Genomic DNA, 7,645 nt, shown 5'->3' on the forward strand with positions numbered 1-7,645 from the left:
ATGCTGCTGCTGATCTTACAGAGCCAACAGTGGTACTAGATGCTGCCCTTGGGACCACCACTGCTGCTGCCTCTGGAAAACGTGTCTATGCTGCAGTTCCCCCATCCCTGCAGCTGGGCATCACTAGCTCCTGTTGCTAGACCTGAGCTGGGTATGTCTGACTAGTCAAGCCTGAATCATATGCCACAAGGGAGCTAGCTAGCTGCTGCCTAGCTGAAAGGGAGTCCTGAACAGCCTGAATCTGGCTTTTTTTTTTTTTGACTTCTGAGTGAGAGGCAATCTCTGCCTGGGCCTCTTCAGAAAGTGGGAGAAGTGTTTGTTTTTTGAGACAGAGTTTTGCTCTGCCACCTGCCTGGGCTAGAGTGTCCTGGCATCAGCCTAGCTCACAGCAACCTCAAACTCCTGGGCTCAAGAAATCATCCTACCTCAGCCTCCCCAGTAGCTGGGACTACAGGCACTCTCCACCATGCCTGGCTAATTTTTTCTATTTTTAGTAGAGATGGGGTCTTGCTGTTGCTCTTGCTCTTGCTCAGGCAGGTTTCGAACTCCTAACCTCAAACTATCCTCCTGCCTCGGCCTACCAGAGTGCTAGGATTACAGGCATGAGCCACCATGCCCCGCCTTCCTCGAGTTTTTAAAACTGCTTTCCATTGTTGCCTTGCTTGTGTGTTGTTTTAGAGCAGTCCTTTGTCAGTCTAATTCTCTTTTCCTTTCTTGATTTTTTTTTTGCCTGGAGCTCTTGGAGACTTTTTTGTTTATCTTTGAAGTCTAATAATTTTACTTGCCTATGTCTTGGAGTTGATACGTCTGGGTGAATTTTCCCATGTAATTGATGGGTCATTTCAGTACATAGATTTATATTTCTTTTATATCCTGAAAAATGTTTGGTTTTTTTATGGTCTTAAATATTAGTTCTGTTTGTTATTTTGTTTATATCCTTTAGGGATTACAATTATTCTTATGTTGTTTCTTCTTCGCCTGTCTTCGATTTCAATTACTTCTCTCTGAGCCCAATTACTTTTAATTTTGTATCTCCTTTTCACTATGTTGGTTATTTTCCTACCATTTTCAATGCCTTATTGATTCTATTTTTCCTTGGAAACTTGCAATTTGTCCTAATTTTTATCTTTTTCTTATATTTTTTCTTGGATTAAACCCCCTCTCTTTTTATTTCTTCTTGTTTTTTGTCCATTTCTATTTTACTATTTTACCAGTTCATGGTGTTTTTTCATACCTTCAAATGCTTCTTTGAGGATATTTACTTCACTTTGGAGTTTATATCACAGTTTTCTTCTGCTTTTAGTTCTTTTGGGGGAGGGGAGAATTTTTCATCAGCTAAAGTGGTTTTGTTTTCTGTTTTCTTCCTATAATAGTTTTGCATATATTTACTCTGTTTTTACCTGTGATAGTTCATTTATGTGTCAACTTGACTGGGTCATGGGATGCTCAGATATCTGGTTAAATATTATTTCTAGATGTGTCTGTGAGAGTATTTCTGGAAGAGATTTGCATCTAAATCAGTAGACTAAGAAAGCAGGTTGACCTTCCCAATGTTGGTGGGCACCACACAATTCACTAAAGGTCTGCACAGAACACAAAAGTAGAAGACGGGAAGATCAGCTGGCTCTCTGCCTGACTACTGAGCTGGCATAGCAATCTTCGCCTGCCTTCGGGGCTCCTGGTTCTCAGATATTCAGACTCAGATTGGAATTTGTTCAGTTCGCTCTATGTCTCTCAGGCCTTAGAACTATACCACTGGCTTTCATGGTCTCCATCTTGCAGAAAGCAGATCATGGGACTGTTCAGCCTTCATAATCATGTGAGCCAATGCCTTATATCTATATATCTATATCTATAATATATGTATATCTATATAATTGGTTCTGTTTTTCTGTAGAACCCTCACATATCACCTATTCATTTCAAAGATTTGATGTGGTTTGTAAGATTCCAAGTTCAAGGGTGTCTTCTGCAGTGAAATACATTTCTTGATGGATGGTTCTTGTATGTGCACATGCATGCACGTGAGTGTGTGTAGCTAAAGATTTCATATTTTTAAAGCTTTGAAACTCATTTGCCTTACTTGACCCTAATGTTTCTTTTTACTTCTTTTCCTCTTCACCAAGCTCTAAAGGATGTCTCTCCATTACTTTTTACCTTCTGTTACCTCCGGAAATAATGCTTCTCATAGACTGCTACCATGAATCATGTATACTTTAATAAAATAAATATAGTAAGTGCTCTTATCTGCTAGGAATCTTTTCCAATATTTTAGCATATAGGATGGACTTTCTGTTTGTGTATGTGTGTGGTTACCTTAGATAAATCTTAGGCACATCAGTAGCTCTCCTCTACTTTCGTCCATTCGTTTTCTCCAGACTGCTCTTTATCTCTGTGAAAGTTTGTGGCAGGAGCTTGGGACACAGCTTGCTGAGATTTGGTATTTATTTTCTATTTACAGATACTTTGAAATTTGGGTATTCTCTTTTAGTTAAGCAGGCAGCATTGGTTTCATGTAGTTTTATTTGTTCTTTTTATTGTGTATTTCTGTGGTATGGTTTTTGGATAATGAGTTGGGAGATTCAGATTTATGCTGCTATGGCTGCCATTACCTGGGCTATTCAGAAATTCTCCTGCCAGTGTTATTGTGGTGGAGTTGCATGCTCTACATCAGGCATTTTTAAAAGAAAACTGTTTCAACTCTTCTAGGTTTTGTGACCAAAGAAGCAACCAGCACCTTCATTCTCCCGTACCTTGTCCGGGATTTGAGGGAAGAATGTATTTATAGTTTGGGAACCTTTTCCTGGACGATAGTCACAAAGTTATTTGTTTCTCCTTAACCATGACAAGCGTCTATGTCTCCCACCTTCGAGAGAGCCAGAAGTGGAGGGCAGCCTTGAAGCTAATCAGGTCTGTGAACTGGGCTCTGATTTATACGCTGTTTTCTCTCTCCCTTCCCTTCAAGCTCCCATGCATCAGAGCTGGGTTATTCTTTACTTCCAGGAGAGCTGCAGGAGGGCCTAGTCTCCCGAGAGTTTTCCTGATGCTTTGGTTTCTTGTAAGCCCCTTCCCTTCCCTCAGTCCGTCAAACAATTGGGAGCAGCCAGAGGGTGGGGTTACACCAATGCTATTGAGCTAAATATCTGGCCTTGGATTAACAGAGCATTAGCACTTTTCTTGGTCTGCCTAGACTTCTGTTAACTGTAATCACCCCAGCAGTCCCAATTCCCGAAGTTGTCCACTGTCACCTGGCCCCATCCCCATATTGCTTGTATGTCCACTATTCTGAGCCAATTCCCCACTTTTCCCATTACTCCCAAACACCTCCACAGAGCCCTCTAAAATTCCCTTTTAAATGTTACTGTCACCTTTTAAAAAGTTATTACTGAAACTTGTCTGTTCCTAGAGGTCCTTCTTCCTCTGTAGCCTTCTTGAGTGGAAACCACTTTTCCTTCTACTCCCCACATATACCAGAGCCAGGAGGTGGGGCTGGGTGTCTTCTTTTTTTTCATTAGCACTTCCAAACAATTTTTCCTCCTCTGTCTTTCTAAGCCCTAGGTAATTTTAACTTTACACACACACCCAGACAGAGGATCTCTCCTTCTCTCAATGTAGTTTTCTAAGACTCTTCCAATTATCAGTTATTGACGACATTGGCTTCTGTTTGAACATCTTTTTCTCTCCATCCACTCCATTCTTGTTAACTTTGTATTTATGGGGCTAACTCATCTTACAACCTGATTTGCCATTTCTTTAAACTTTTCACCTCCACTAACTTTTCTTCCAGCCTATCTCAGTCAAGAACCTGGGCATTATAGTCATTGAATTACCTCTGAAATCCTGAATTCAAGTGTTATACTCTCTGACCACTACCTTCAATCCTTCCAGTTCACTTACTCTAGTATACCTATTTGAATAATTCCTCAACCCCACTGAGATCTCAAATCCGTTAACCTCGCTACCTTTTTACTACGCATCATCGCATTCATATATTGATTTCCCTCCTTACCCAGTGTAGAGTCCATATTACAATAGTCAACCACTTACAGATATCTTCAACTCTCTTCTCTCTCTCTCCTTGCATCATACTACTTGGCTCAATCCCAGCCCTGGTTGAGCCCAGTTATCTACTTTCTCAGCAACTGCACTGAAACTGTTGAATGTTGCTGGATGAAAATCATATAACTAGGATGACTGGTTTGTCATCTATGTTGTAATGATTATAATCTTCAAATGGACACTCATCCCTTCTTGGTAAGCCTATCACATTTCTGTAGAAAGTTCACTTTTCAATTCCCAAGATAAATAATGCATATTTCATCCTCCTTCTTCAAATCTCTTCCACCCCGCATCTCCTTTACTCTCAGCCCCTGCCCTTGCTTTAAACTAAATTGAGAATGTAGAAGCTATCTGATCACAATTTCCTCGTTTTCCCTCTGTGACATCTACCAACTTACCTGGACTTAAATCTATCTTCTCTGTTTTACTTTCCATTTCTGCTCTTCCAAACAGAAATTCCTCCACTTGTGCTCTGGCTCCAGTGTCCCTTTCCTTTGCAAGTATTTCATTCCTTCAGTTGTTCCCTCCCTGTCCTGCCTCAGCAATCCCTACCCATGTACTGGATTATTCCCTTCAGCATAACCTGCTCTAGTGACTCTCATCCTAAAACTCCTTCCCTTGACCCCTTATCCCATTTCAACTACTGCCCCACTTCTCTACTTCTCTTTATAATAAAGTCTTCTGTAAAGAGTTATATCCAGTCACCCATCTCCTGTTCATGCTCCAACCCACTTTTATCTGTGTTTGCAGCCTCACCACAGCATTGAAACTGCATTGCTCTTGTCAAGGTCACCAAGAACTCCCACATTACCAAATCTAATGGACCTGTGATCTCTTAGTGGCATTTGACATCAATGACCCTTTGCTCTCTTGGTTCCTATAATTCCATACGCCCCTGGCTCCCCTCCTCCCTTCTGGCTCCCCTTTCTAAGCCTGACTTCTAAGTGTTGGAGTCAGTGCTTCATCCTGTATCTTCTGATTTATCTGCCCTCTCCATTGATGATTTCATTCAGTTCCATGGTTGTAAATACTTACACCTTCCAAATTTACAACTTTAGCACAGAACGTCACTCCTGAGTGCCAGATTTATTCAATTGCTATTTGATCTCTCTACTTGGATGTCTGTTAAACATCTGAATCTTAGTAGTAAAAAATATACCTTCTGATCTCTTCCCTCAAACCTATTCCTCTCCCATAATTCACTATCTCAGTAAATTCACCATCATTCGGTTGTTCAAGTGAACAATTTAGAGGTAGTATTGCATTTCCCCTCTTCCCTTATTTCTCATGTGTGGCATCCATGAAAATGCACCTTTCAGATCTACAGTTGCAAGGAGCACTGTTGACTGATGGCCCCCGCTGCTGTGCTCAGACATCCATCACCAGGTTTTAGGCTGTATTTCCCACCGACTGTTCCCAGCCAGCAACTGAGTGAGTGCACAGGGAGACTAAGGCAGATCCATTTCTGGGAGACACAGGACTCTTCTGATGGGTAACTTTGGCTTGCAGACTCCCCATTGGCTGTGCTGAAGCTTTGTTAGAACTGCAACATATGTACAACTCTTCCTACCCTTCCTTTCCTGTCCTCCACAGGAACTGAAATTGTCTAAAGTCTTTCCCAGTTCCCCTCAGATGCCTCCCTATTGTTCCCTCATAGGTGTTCGGTCCAGTAAATCTTTTGCATGTTTTTAAACTGATATCATTGTCTGCTTCTGAGAAGACTCAAACTAACACATCATATTTGATCCATCAGCAAATTTTATGTCATTTCTATCTCTTGCATCCATCTACTTCTCTTTATTGCCATCACCACTCAAGGAGAAACTATGACATTTCTCTCCTGGATTATTGCAGCAGTCACCTACTTCCATCTCACACCTCTCCAATCCATTATCACCACAGTAGTCAGAGTGATTTTTTTTTTAATAGTAAATCTGCCATGTCACTTTCCTGCTTAAAACCTCTCAACAGCTTCCCATATCCTTAGAGTGAAATTTAAACTCCTACTACAGCCACACGAAGCTTTCCAATCTGGCTCCTGCCATTCTCTTCAACCTCATCTCATCTCACTTTGTCTTGATGCTCACCAAGCTTCAGATACTAGTGTCTTTTCCCTTCCTACAAATTGCCAAGTCCTTTCCTGCCTCAGGGCCTTTCCACTTGCTGTCCCTTCTTCCTAAAATACCTTTCCTCCTAAAATACCTTCAGAAGGTGGGCTCATTCTCACCCTTAGCTCTCAACCGAAGTGTCCCCTCATCAGTGAGGACTCCTCCACCCAACATTGTCCTGACTCCTTCCTTCCAAGCAGTTATCACTATCTATAACTATTTTGCTTAGTGTCTGCTTCTCCCACTTGAACAGGGGTAGGCAAATGATGGCATAGGGACCACTATTTGTTTTTTTATGGCCCATGATCTAAAAATGTTTTTACATATTTAAATGTTTGAAAAAAGCCATTTTGAAAGATTATTTCATGACACATGAAAATTATGTGAAATCTGAATTTCAATGTCCATAAATAAAGCTGGAACACAGCAATGTTCATTCCTTTATGTTTTGTCTATGCCTGCTTTCACACTACAACAGCAGAGTTGAGTAGTTGTGTATGGCCCACAAAGCCTAAAATATTTACAGAAAAAGTTTTCTGACTGCTATAGTATTAATAGATTGTAAGGTCCATGGATCCCTATTGTTTGTCTTGTTCGGTCCTCTGCTCTCAGTGCCTGCTCTGTAGCTAGTGCTTGATAATTACAGGTTGAACAAACCTTTCCTCTCTCCCAAGACTATTAACATCTGAGGGAGTAGATGGACTTACCTCTCATTGGCTTATTCCCTTCTAAGATCCAGTCAGAGGAATTTGGAGCCAAATATTATTGACTCTGGGGAAGCACTTTGAAGACAGGACTGTGTTTTATGCATCTTAAGATAGCAACACAAGGTAGGATGCAGCTGGAAACCGAAAGAACTCTTTTAGAGTTATCTTTAAGAGAAAAATTAAGCAATGCATTCAAGGCCTTAGCACAGGGTTAGGTGTACAAAAGTGTTCAATAAATGTTTGCTCCCACCTCAATTTTTCTTGCTGTAATGGGAATTAAAATGTCACCCTTTACAGGACTGTCACACAGACTGAATTGAGCTCTGGGAACTGCAGACACTTTTCACATGGACGTATCCAACTGCAATATAGTCGTACACCTTGGCGTTGGAGCAACCTTGTTTGGAAGGATGGGCCCTGACCCAGGGGTGAGAACACCTAACATCCTAACTCTAGTCATTATTTAGTGACACTGGACAATCGCAACTTCTGTGGCTTGTTTCTTTTCTTCATCTGTAAAAGCAGACTCTGAACGAACGAGACCGGCGCCGACCTTCTCTGAGGGATCTTTCCTGTTCCTCCCGCAAACCCCAGCCAATCCCGAGGCGGCCCTCAGGGGCGGGGCCAGTGCTGGGGCGTGGCGCGGCGTGCCCGGGGCGTGGCCTCCGTTCCGCCGCCGCCGCTGCCGCCGCCGCCGCCGCCGCCGGGCCGGCCGCACGGGGGCGCCGCTGGGGCCGCCCTGTGCCACGAGTTGCCCAGCAGCTGAGGAGC

Source organism: Eulemur rufifrons, chromosome 1 (genome assembly GCF_041146395.1).
Source record: "Eulemur rufifrons isolate Redbay chromosome 1, OSU_ERuf_1, whole genome shotgun sequence".
Taxonomy (NCBI): Eukaryota; Metazoa; Chordata; class Mammalia; order Primates; family Lemuridae; genus Eulemur; species Eulemur rufifrons.